Below are 11,504 nucleotides of genomic sequence, written 5' to 3'. Positions count from 1 at the left end.
ATAAAAACAAAACCTTGAAGATGCTTAATAGTCAATAATGAACATTAATTAAAATTAAAGTCACTAATTATGAAACAATATATATATATATATATATATATATATATATATATATATATATATATATATATTTAAGTTTAAAGAGGTAAACTCTCTTTTCATGTGTTTCCTGGAAACAGACTCTGAGACTGAAATTTCCATGTAAGAAGTTCATTGGGAAATGCTCCCTGGAAGTGAGGGATGCGGGTTTGGGCAGAGAAAGTAGTTGAACTATCATATAGTCACAACAGAAGGCTCAGCCTATTCCACGGGAAGCTTCGGACCTGAGATAACCCTTCAGAGTTATTTCCCCATCAAGGCAAGGGGTCTGGGCTTTTGTGTCCTGCTTCAGTCACGTGCGCTGCTGACCAGGAGGGAACATAAGGTTGTGTGAGGCAACTCCTTTGGACAGGAGTTCAGCTGCGAACAAGTGGAGGAATGGACATCATGGTCTTGAAAGGGCAGGGAGTAGGGAGAAACTGGATGGTGCACCACAGTATTCACTATAGAACTACTAAGAATAAGTAAGTACTATATTTATAAATCTATACATTTGTAGAACTTCACTGAGCTTCAGACTCTTACAGCCCACTATTTCCTGATTGTGCATGAAGCATAAAAGTGTGGTTGTAAGAAGACAAGAGATGAGACTTCAGAGATGAGTTGAACCATCTGGAAGTAGAAGTGGATGCCAAGAATCTTGGGTGAGAGGGACGTCTGGTGGCAGCATGGAGATGGATTAGCACAGAGACCACTCTTAGGCATACCATTTGGAGCTGTTGTAACTGCCCATAGCTATGGACACCAAAGCCTGAGCCAATATCAATGGGATGGAGAAGGGCTAAATTTGCAGGACATTTTAAAGGTAGTTCTTGATGGTTTTAATGGCTGAATGTGCAGATGAGGGAAGATCTGAGACAAACTCTATTGTTGTTGTTTGGGAGGCTGTGTGAAAGGTTGTGCTTAAAGGGAGATGACAGTCATGTTCACCCTGTGGGGTCCATGCTCACCCTGTGGGGTTTATGTTCACCCTTTGGGGTCCATGTTCACTCTGTGGGGCCATGCTCACCCTGTGGGGGCTATTCTCACCCTGTGGGGTCCATGTTGACCCTGTGAGGTCCATGTTCACCTTATGGGAGCCGTGTTCACCCTGTGGAGGGACATGTTCACCCTGTGAGAGGCCATGTTGACACTGTGGGGTCATGTTCACCCTGTGGGAGCCATGCTCACCCTGTGGGGGTCCATGTTCACCCTGTGGGATCCATATTCACCCTGTGGGATCCATGTTGACCCAGTGGGGGCCATGTTCACCCTGTTGGGCCAGTGTGAAATCTTGACTCTATTTTTAATTGACAAAGCAAACATAGTTCTTTGTTACTTTCTTTCTCTTTTCCTTCCTTCCTTTCATTTTTCTTTCATCTGAGGAAGCTCTCTATTACCCATTTTGTCTCTTGAAATGAGTTGTTCATTTCATCTATAATATAATTGGTTTTTTCATTAATCTATTATAACAAAAATTTCTTTCATCATGCCTTCCTCTTTTCGGTTACAAATCTAAGTGTGCCTGAACAAAACATTTACTTAACAAAACAAAGTTTTAAAGCACAGATTCTTTATTTCTTCATTTTTTGGCAGTTTGGTCATGGCCCATAATGGATGGTCTGATGACAGCCTTGGAATTGTAGGTGGGATGAGAAGTGACAGGAAGTGTGCTTGCTGGGACAATGTTACCTTGTGAGTGACTGGCTGCTGTCATATGTGGATATACAAGATTGTTTATTAAGGCTAGGTCTGAATGGCCATATGAAACCCCTTGGTACAACCCTTGAGTGTAACCAATTCACGGCTCTAGTGGTTGTGCTTTTTATTTTCTGGAGCAAAGTAATTTTCTGACCTGATGTGTATAAGATTGGAATCTAACCTTCTGTAGACTGCATTTTTGGCAATTGGAAAACTTTTAACAGTGGAGAAATTTAACTTAAAAAGGAAAAAAAAAGTAATTAAATGAGATCAAATCAGTGTGGACGGCGTTTATGTTGTGTATACTCAGGGCAGCCAGATGAAATCAGTCATTCATTTCACATTTATTGTGTCGCTCCTCTGTGCCAGGTGCTATGCTAGGTGTGCCACGAATCCAAGGGTGGATGAAACAGATGAAGTCCCATCTCTCACAGAATGTACCTTCAAATCATGGGAAACAAAAAAAAAAAAAGAAAAAGAAAAAATAGGAAAGCTTCTGATGTTTGTAAGTGCCCAGAAGAAAACAAACGTTGAGTTTCTATGTATTTATCCAGCCCTTCCTTCCCATTTTGAGAGGCAACCCTGGTGAGAAATTGGGTCTTTTAAGGACTTAGAAGAGGGATGATATGAACCCAAACTTAGTGCTTGAATAAGGCAAATTGACAGACTCTGGATTTGTTGGGGTAAGGAGGATGGGACTTTAAAACTCTAAGTATAAGTGTGACAGATATAATTTAAATTTTTTCCGGGGACTGATAATAGGCATTGTTTACAAAGACACTGCTTAATATTAACAGTTAACTAGTGAAAACTATGGTGGGTGTTCCTTTAGCCAAGTTCCACTTAAGTGACTATAGGAGAAACCCATGCTCTTGTTTCCTTGGTAAAGACACAACTCCATAGGCCAAACCCAAGTCCACTGGTGCTGGCCCATCTCTTCCCCCAAGAGCTGACTCTTCTCGACTTCTTAGAGTCAGAATTGTTTGTTCCTGAACATGTTTGTGCCAGTTTTATTCATTATTCAAATTACACAGTTTACTTCAGTATTACAATAACTAATGAAACACGAGTCTGGAGAGAGAATTATTAAAATGAAATGTAATATAAATGGAATAATGCTTTGAAAAGACTCAGTAATGACCAATTAGTTAATGAGGAAGGATTGGGAAAAATAATAAAATCTACAGTATTTTGTTCACAACTGTCTGTAAGTTCTCACTCACTACAAGGAAAGAAAAATTGGAAATGAAAAACAAGATCTTATGGGTGTGGTATAGGTAAAAAAAAAAATGTAGCTTTGGAACCTTTCCAGTGAACTCATAGTAAGGGAAAGGACCAAGACCTTCCACCAGATCGGTGAATACATTTACATTTATTTAAGTTAAAATATAACATTACAACATAAACGTATCCTTTTTTTCTCCCTAACATTTCTGATTAGCCCATTAATTAGCAATTCTGATTGCGCTGTATGAGATTTTCACTGTATTGTAAATTGTGTGTTAAGTACAATGGAGACTCATGATCCTTCCATTCAAAGGACTCAGGAGTATAGTCTTATCATTAGATAATTTTCGTATCTCCACTAATTCCTTAACCTGAGCCAAATCTCCCTTCCATCATTTGCACAGAAGCAAAGAAAATATTTTCTTTTTTCAGCAGCACGTTTTCTTTGTGAATATTGAAGCTCTTTAAGGGACAAATTTCTAATTAAGCAACAATGGTCATGTCACCTTAGAGAGATGAACAGAGATATTTACTATCCTCTGACTGAGGATGTTAGACCCATGCTAAGTAGCTAACAGATGTCTCCGTGCTGTCTCTCAGAAGCATTGTATTTCCACTAATCTCCCTGCCACACTGTGTCCTCATCTCTATTCTTAGTAATTCCCAGTATTCACAGTCCCAGGGAACTAAGAGAGCATTGAAAGAGCACTTGTCTGTGGGCCAGGACACGTGGGCTCAGACCCTGGCTATGCCACTAATCTGTGGGACCTTGGACACTTTAGTCAGCCTTTCTGTGCCTCAGCTCCTGTATCTGTAAAATGAAGCTCACAGGACTTGTCAAACCAACCAACCAGATTGGGGGAAAAATGTTGGTGAAAACAAATATGGATGTGGTAGCTGCAGAAAGGGAAATATTCCTGTTTCAAAATGTGGGCCCATGTTTTGTTACAGTATTTTTGATAATGTATTAATTTATAGGTTCTGGTTTGTACATTCATTATTGAGACCAGAAGTAGAAGTCCTTACTCATATGTTATCCCAATCTTACCTACCTACTCACCTTTATCATCTTCCATTGATGGTCCCGGACTCTTTGTAAGAAATGTAAGGAAAGAAACAGACTATGGTCAGGATAATGATCTATTGTACTCTGAACTACAAGATACCAGTAAGTGGCTGCCATTTTCTTTTCTTTTTTTAAGTTTATTTATTTATTTTGAGAACACAACCAGGGGAGGGGCAAAGAGGGAGAGCAAGAGAGCGAGAGAGAGAAAGAGAGAGAGAGAGAGAAAGAATTCCAAACAGGCTCTGCACTGGCAGCATGGAGCCTGACACAGGGCTCCAACTCATGAACTGTGAGATCTTGACCTAAGCTGAAACCAACATTCAGATGCTTAACCAACTGAGCCATCCAGGTACCCCAATGGCTGCCATTTTCTAATGGCTTTGAGTGACATTGTATCTCTTCACTCATTCACACAAGCATTGATGGTAATAGTTGAAAGAAAGAAAGAAAGAAAGAAAGAAAGAAAGAAAGAAAGAAAGAAAGGAAGAAATATACAAAATTTCCAACAATTGGGGATTGCTCAAGTAAATGATGGTATTTCTGTACAATGGAAAGCCATTAATAAAAAGATATTGTCGATGAATATTTATTGGCATAGAAGGATAGTCATGGTAATTAAATGAAAAATCAAACCCAAATGACTAATATAAAAACAACCTCATCATTATTTTTTTAAATGTATTTGAATAGGGGCACCTGGGTGGCTCAGTCGGTTGAGCGGCCGACTTTGGCTCAGGTCGCGGTCTCGCGGTTCGTGAGTTCAAGCCCCGCATCGGGCTCTGTGCTGACAGCTCAGAGCCTGGAGCCTGTTTCGGATTCTGTGTCTCCCTCTCTCTGGCCCTCCCCTGTTCACGCTCTGTCTCTCTCTGTCTCAAAAATAAATAAACATTAAAAAAATTAAAAAAAAATGTATTTGAATAAAAATATTTGGAATGATATACGGTGGCTATCTCTGGGGTGGTAGGATTACAGAAATAAGTTTTCCTTCTTTATTCTTACCTGTGTTTTCTAACTTTCTATGATGGACATATGTTGCTATTGGCAAAAGAAAAAAGTGATTTAAATTAAATAAAGTCCCACTGATGTAAAAGATACCTATGGGAATGAAGAACAATATTTTGACAAACATAAATGCCACCTCTGAATAATGAATTAAAGATGAACATTTTTCAAAAATAGAAAGGATGAATTTCATTCTTTTTTAAAAGGATGGAATCACTTAATGACTCTTTAAAATAAACCAGGTATCAATTGCAAACCTGTTTCTTCTCAGCTGAATTCTGCCTTAAATTGTTTTTAAAACAGACTCGCATCATGGTAATTAAGCATGATATTTTAAAATATCTAAATCAAACAATCACTGGTAGTGATACAATGTAATATTTTCCTTTTCTGCCAAAACATCACTTTAAAACCCATCTTTTTTTAACACAAAGAGGAGATGTCTTTATCTTTACTATCATATTAAAAACAGTAAATTACAGGGTTCCTGGGTGGCTCAGTCAGTTAAGCGTCTGACTTTAGCTCAGGTCATTATCTCATGGTTCATGAGTTCAAGCCCCACATTGGACTCTGCTGTCAGCACAGAGCTGGCTTCAGATCCTCTGTCTCTCTCTGCCCCTACCTCCCTCTCAAAAATAAATAAACATTTATAAACCAATGACAACAACAAAAACCCTGTAAGTTATCAAGTGCCAAGTTACCAGGTTATCTATGTACCTATGTGTCAGATACTTGGAATGTTGAATTGATTGGTTAATTTATTTAATCATAACCACCTTAAGAGATAAGTATTACTGTGTTCATTTTACAGTGGCTGAAATCCACAAAGTTAAGATTCTTACCCAACCATAAGTAGCAAAATCACATGCCTTAAAAAAAATACGTAACAAATTATTTATTAAATCCACCCTGATAGCCATTGTGTGTTGTGTGCTGGGAATATACCAATGAACTGTGGCCCCATCCCTCAAATAAGTTTATAGTCTAATTGGATGACATGGACCAAATAATTATAAATGTAATGAATCTTACAAAAGGAGAAATACAAGATGTAGGAGAGGAGTTAATGTGGTCTGCAACATCTGTGCCATATAGAAGACATTTAAACCAAGATATGAAGCATGAGTACAAGTTAACTGGACGAAGAGTGGACATGGAAGAGTAACTGGAACAGTAGCAGGAACAGTATGTGCAGGAACGGTATGTACTAAGTAGTCAGGTAATTATCATGATAATTCCTGGTAGCAGAACAGTATGTGCTAAGTCCTGAGATGGCATTTTGCTACAACAGTCTGGCACAATCATCCACAATTGGCTTGAAACAATAAGCATTTATTTCTTTCATATGAGTCTGTGCATCGGCTATGACTTTGCTGGGCTTGGCCGGGCTCCGGGTTTCAGGTCTCTCTCCCATGGTGCTCCTCCTTTTTTGACCAATGGCCTCCTGGAGCGTGCTCTTTTCACATACACATAAGCAAATTTACACCTCATTTCATGTTCAGGAACATTGCACTGGCTAAAGCAAGCTGTATGGCCACGCCCAAAATAAATAGGATGAGGAAAATATTTTACCCGCAGTAGACTGCTCTTCAGAGTCACATGATACTGAATGTGCATGAATAATTTAATATGGGAAGGATGTGAAGAAAATTGTGACCAATGATTCAATCCACCATACCTGGATTTTTCAGGAACCCATTGCCAATATGGCAAACGTATTATGAGTGAGCTGGGGAAGGATACTACTGTCTGCTCTTGTCATTGGCTGTGCTTGGGAACTTCTTATTACAGAGATTCCATATATGAATATAAACATACACATAAGTATATAAACTTACTCTAAAAGATAATGACTTATCCACCTTCTTCCTGAACTTTATTTCCCAAGAGTTGACCAACATTGAAGTATAAATGGTTACCCCACAGAGCTAATATAGTGTTGGCTGAATTAAATGTTCCTCTTCTATTATGTACCAAATATTGGGTCTCTGTGTGATAGTAGCACATTCAGAAGCTATGCCTCAGAGGCAATAAAAGCAGTGTTCGAGCCTCTGAGCAAATAGCATTAAATTTGGTTGCTACTCATGCTTCTGGAATGGAGGTCAGCTATTTTATACGCAGTGAATAAGACAAACCAGTCATAAAACGTGAGGAAACATCTAATTTAACCACTTTATCCCATGAAACATGATCTTCCATGTGGTCAGATCGTTTTGATAATGTTACAAGAATAGTTGAGTTTATTTTTATCTGTTGCTGTACAGATACATTCACTTGCTTTAAAAGTGCTTAAGTCTAATGCCTGAATGAACAGGTGTGGGGACAAGAGTTGGCCAGATATAAACTCATACAGTTCGTGTGTTTAAGAAGCATAGGCTTTTTTAAAATAGAAAATTCATTCAGCACAGACTGCCACTGCATTACTAGCTGTAGTGCTATATTCTGCCATGGAAAATTGTATTAGTTTCAGTTGATGTTATTTTATTTTCCCTCTTGCTGATAAGAAGAGACTAAACAGAAATCACTGCCTTTATGATGATCCTGTCCTGGAGCCAAAATTTTCGCTTCATTTGTTAAAAGCTCAGTTTTATAATCCTAAGGATTTAAAATGGAATCTATTATTCTTTCTGATAATACTTATTTCTCATAAAAACATTTTTTTTTAGCTAGCTCATATGTAAATTTCACTGTAAAACAGGTGCCATTTCAAGGGAAATCAATGGTTCTAATAAATATGATGGATTTGGAACAAGTCCTTTCCCCTCATCTTGTTCACAGTTATGTAAGCCTTCTGCTTGGCTACATTTTGTATTTCAGTACTCCCTTTACAAAGCAGCGTTTAAGAGAGACTAGGTTTTCTGGTTTCCTTTTCTGATACACTTTGATACTTCTTCCTTGAGCCCCTTTTCATCCTTATGTGTGTTTTCTTGCTCTTTCAGCCTGGCTCCCCTTCAAAAGGCAGCATAAATGTGCACATTCCAAGTATTGGCATGAGATATGACATTCTCTCACACATTCCCTAAGTGGAAATGCAAGAATGGGGGGGGAAATACCCTGATTGTCAGGAACAAATGCAGTCCCTTATTACTTCCTGATGGTTAGTTTTATAAAGGGGTTGTGGGAAGCATCTGCTTGTGTGTCTATGGAGATGTCATTCCATGCATTTAAGAGGCATTGATTTCCAAGGGCGAATCATGGGGCTTGATTACAGAGAGCTAGCCGAGTAGACCTGGGCTTAATTCATGAGTCCTGTCCAGAGATCTGTCACTTTTGCAAAACTAAGAAACTGATTTTCTTGATTTTTCCTTCTGAAAATGGAAACAGCCGTATTGTTTTTATGACAGCTCTTCAGTGTTGAAGTAAGTCCAACCAAGTGAAAGTGGTAGGTGCATTGCGATATTAGTAAAATCCACCTGATTAATACTTCTCTCCCATTCCGCCTCTGTCCCACAGAGCTGACTTGTTTACCTAAAGTCACCAAATTAGTGGACTGTTTTGCCATTGTACAAGACCCAAATTCTTTTTTTATACTAATGATGGTTTAACATGAGTATAAAGGGTACATATGCTCTCCATTGTTATGAAATAATAAAGTGTTATAGTAGAGTTAGGAGACACATTTCTAGTTAATGATGAGCATTTCTTTCCTCAAGTTTAGCAGCTTTGCCTTTTAGTCCATATTTTCCCAATCCTTTATTAGAAATTTCATTTCAGCTTAAATATGATAGACCTCATAAAACACTTTAAAATCCTTTCTGGAATGAGGCCCAGTGTTAAACAATTGGTAAACAATATAAAAGATTGATTAATTTAAGTGACTGGTTTGCCATTGTATAGACTCAAAGTCTTAATAGAATTACAGCCCCAACTGATAGGGACATATGGGTCTTAAACTTTGAAGAAGTTTAGAACCTTTAATAATCACCTGGTATAGTTCTCTTTAAAAATGATAGGATCATATTAGATCATCTTTTTCAGGATGCTAAAAGATCTCAATAAAAATTTGCTTTGTGTATTGCTGGATTAAATCATGCAATTTTATACATTTTGACTAGATGTAAGTTAGTCTGCTGTAGTATAAAACTTGAAGCTTCAGAGACCTAAATATGAATTCTGTTCCTTTCTAGTCATGTGATCCCCCAAAACCCAACAATACTGAGTCTTATCTGTCAAATGGGCCAATAATTGTTCTCCCTACCACCTTGAGGTGTAACAGTCATAGATGCTGTTGAAAACTGTAAAGAACCATCCATGTGATTTTAAAAGAAAACTGAGACATTTTCTGCTTTCACTGCTACTGTTTAACAACAGTTAACTATTAAATTGTTTAACATATTGCCATTTCTGGCCATAACAGGAAGAGAAGGAAAAAGGAAAAGGAGATGTAAAGATTGGACAAACAGATTTAATCAACAAAGTAAAATGAAAGATCAGCAAGGATGGTGAACACCTGGTCAGTTTAAAAAAAAAATTATTAGTCTTTATCAAATTTTGCAAAGCCATCTAGAAAATATAATAGAACATAAAATACAATTCTCAAACTATAAAGTATGCAGGAAATAGCCTAACAAATACTTCTATGAGAAAATTTAAAACTTAATTACACATTTTAAAAGAAGAGGTGAGGGGTGCCTGAGTGGCTCAGTTGGTTGAGCATCTGACTCTTGATTTTGGCTCAGGTCATGATCCCAAGGTTGTGGGTTTGAGCCCCATGTCAGGCTCTGTGCTGAGCATGAAGCCTACTTGAGATCCTCTCTCTCTCGCTCTGCCTCTCTCCCCCACTTGTACTCTCTCTCTCTCTCAAAAATTAATTAATTGATTAATTAAATAATTTTTAAAAAAATAAAAGAAGAGCTGAATAAATGGAAAGATATGCAATGTCCTTGATATATAAATATGTTAGTTTCCCTTAAAATTAACCTATAAATTCAGTGTCAGAATTATGGCAAGTTTTTTTTGAGGACCTCAACATACTTACTCTAAACTTATACAAAGGAATAAAAGTTCATGATGCCTAAGTCAGTCTTGAAAAGGAAGAGTAGAAAGGAGGACTCAGTCTCCCATGTAAAATCAGTGTGGAAATGGTGTAGGAGCAGCCAAATAAATCTATGGAGAAGAACAGAGAATCAGAAATGGACCCAGCTCTACAGTTCTAAATGGGAACCTGTTATAGAATAAACAAGGTACCATAAATCAGTGGGGAAAGGACAGATTGCCTGAAACACTAATTGGTAGTGGGCAAGTAGCTCATTATATACAGACAAAGTAGATTGGTGCCTATCTCAAGCATGTACAAAGGAGAAAGACAGTGTGAAAGTAAAATTATAAATTTATTTATAATTTAGAATGTAAATTAAATAAAAATTACTAATTGGGGCACGTGGGTGGCTCAGTGAGTTGAGCATCTGACTTCGGCTCAGGTCATGATCTCACGGTTTGTGGGTTCAAGCCCTGTGTTGGGCTCTGTGCTGACAGCTCAGAGCCTGGAGCCTGCTTCGGATTCTGTGTCTTCCTCTCTCTCTGCCCCTCCCGTGCTGGTGTTCTGTCTCTCTCTCTCTCTCTCTCTCTCTAAAAAATAAATAAAAACATTTAAAAATTTTTTAAAAATTATAAAGCTAACAGAAGAAGATACTAGAGGTGTTAAAGATTCTCAAACTGCAAACCATAAGTTGAAAATGTAATAGATTTGTCTACATTTTAAAAATTAAGAATATCTGTTAAAGGACCGACACAATAAGCAAAGTTAGCAAAAAAGATGACAGAATGAGAAAAGATTTATAATATCAGAAATTTACAAGGGATTAATATCTAGAATATACTAAGAAGCCTCAGTATTCCCATGTTTTAAATATTATTTCTGTAATAATAATAGAAAGTAAAGTACTTAGCACAGATCCTGGCATACAACTAATACTTACTGTTTGTTATGACCAGTTCATCTGTTCTTACACCCTTGACAAACCCCATTTTGTGTTAAGCCATGATATATGGGCCCTGAACCTCCAGTTTCTGCATGGTTTTGTATTGCCAGCTTATGGAATTACAGAGAAATGAACGTGCAGGTATTTAGCCAGTCTTGATAACCACAAATCCTGTTTGAAATGTGTCCCCAGATAAGCCAGTGGTTAAAAGAAAAGCGGGGAAAACAGTAGTAGCCGTTCCCATGACACGTAGGTGAGCAAAACCCTGTGTATACTGCTGTAGCTTTGGAACCAGCTGCCAAGGACACCTGCCAGGTGATGTAGCAAGAAGAGTATGCTTCATGGCTTGAAGTGTGAATCTTGTGACTGTCATATTCCATCCTGTCCGAAGCTGGGGCACAAGAGTGCTGTGTCCAGAGGACGAAGAGACTAGGTGGAGTAGCTCCCCACTCCTTAGCTCTGTCCAGGGGTCACGTATGACTGGTGGGTGGAAGGGCCAAGTGGGCCAG

At 38.1% G+C, this 11,504-nt stretch overlaps 2 long non-coding RNA genes across 2 annotated transcripts; one reads left to right on the top strand and one right to left on the bottom strand.

Annotated features, from left to right (window-relative positions):
• Positions 1 to 2,004: 2,004 nt before the first annotated feature.
• Positions 2,005 to 11,193, bottom strand: LOC122224919. The gene is made up of 3 exons (XR_006205025.1): positions 10,993 to 11,193; positions 4,067 to 4,097; positions 2,005 to 2,220 (listed from the first exon to the last, which is right to left on the bottom strand). It is a non-coding gene; the product is annotated as an uncharacterized LOC122224919 (long non-coding RNA).
• On the top strand, positions 4,001 to 6,886 carry LOC122224923. Its single transcript, XR_006205028.1, has 3 exons — positions 4,001 to 4,174; positions 6,112 to 6,274; positions 6,766 to 6,886. It is a non-coding gene; the product is annotated as an uncharacterized LOC122224923 (long non-coding RNA).
• Positions 11,194 to 11,504: the final 311 nt, after the last annotated feature.

This window comes from Panthera leo, chromosome B4, assembly GCF_018350215.1.
Source record: "Panthera leo isolate Ple1 chromosome B4, P.leo_Ple1_pat1.1, whole genome shotgun sequence".
Taxonomy (NCBI): Eukaryota; Metazoa; Chordata; class Mammalia; order Carnivora; family Felidae; genus Panthera; species Panthera leo.
The sequence above is the reverse complement of the archived record's forward strand: the minus strand, read 5'-3'. Positions and strand labels throughout refer to the sequence as shown.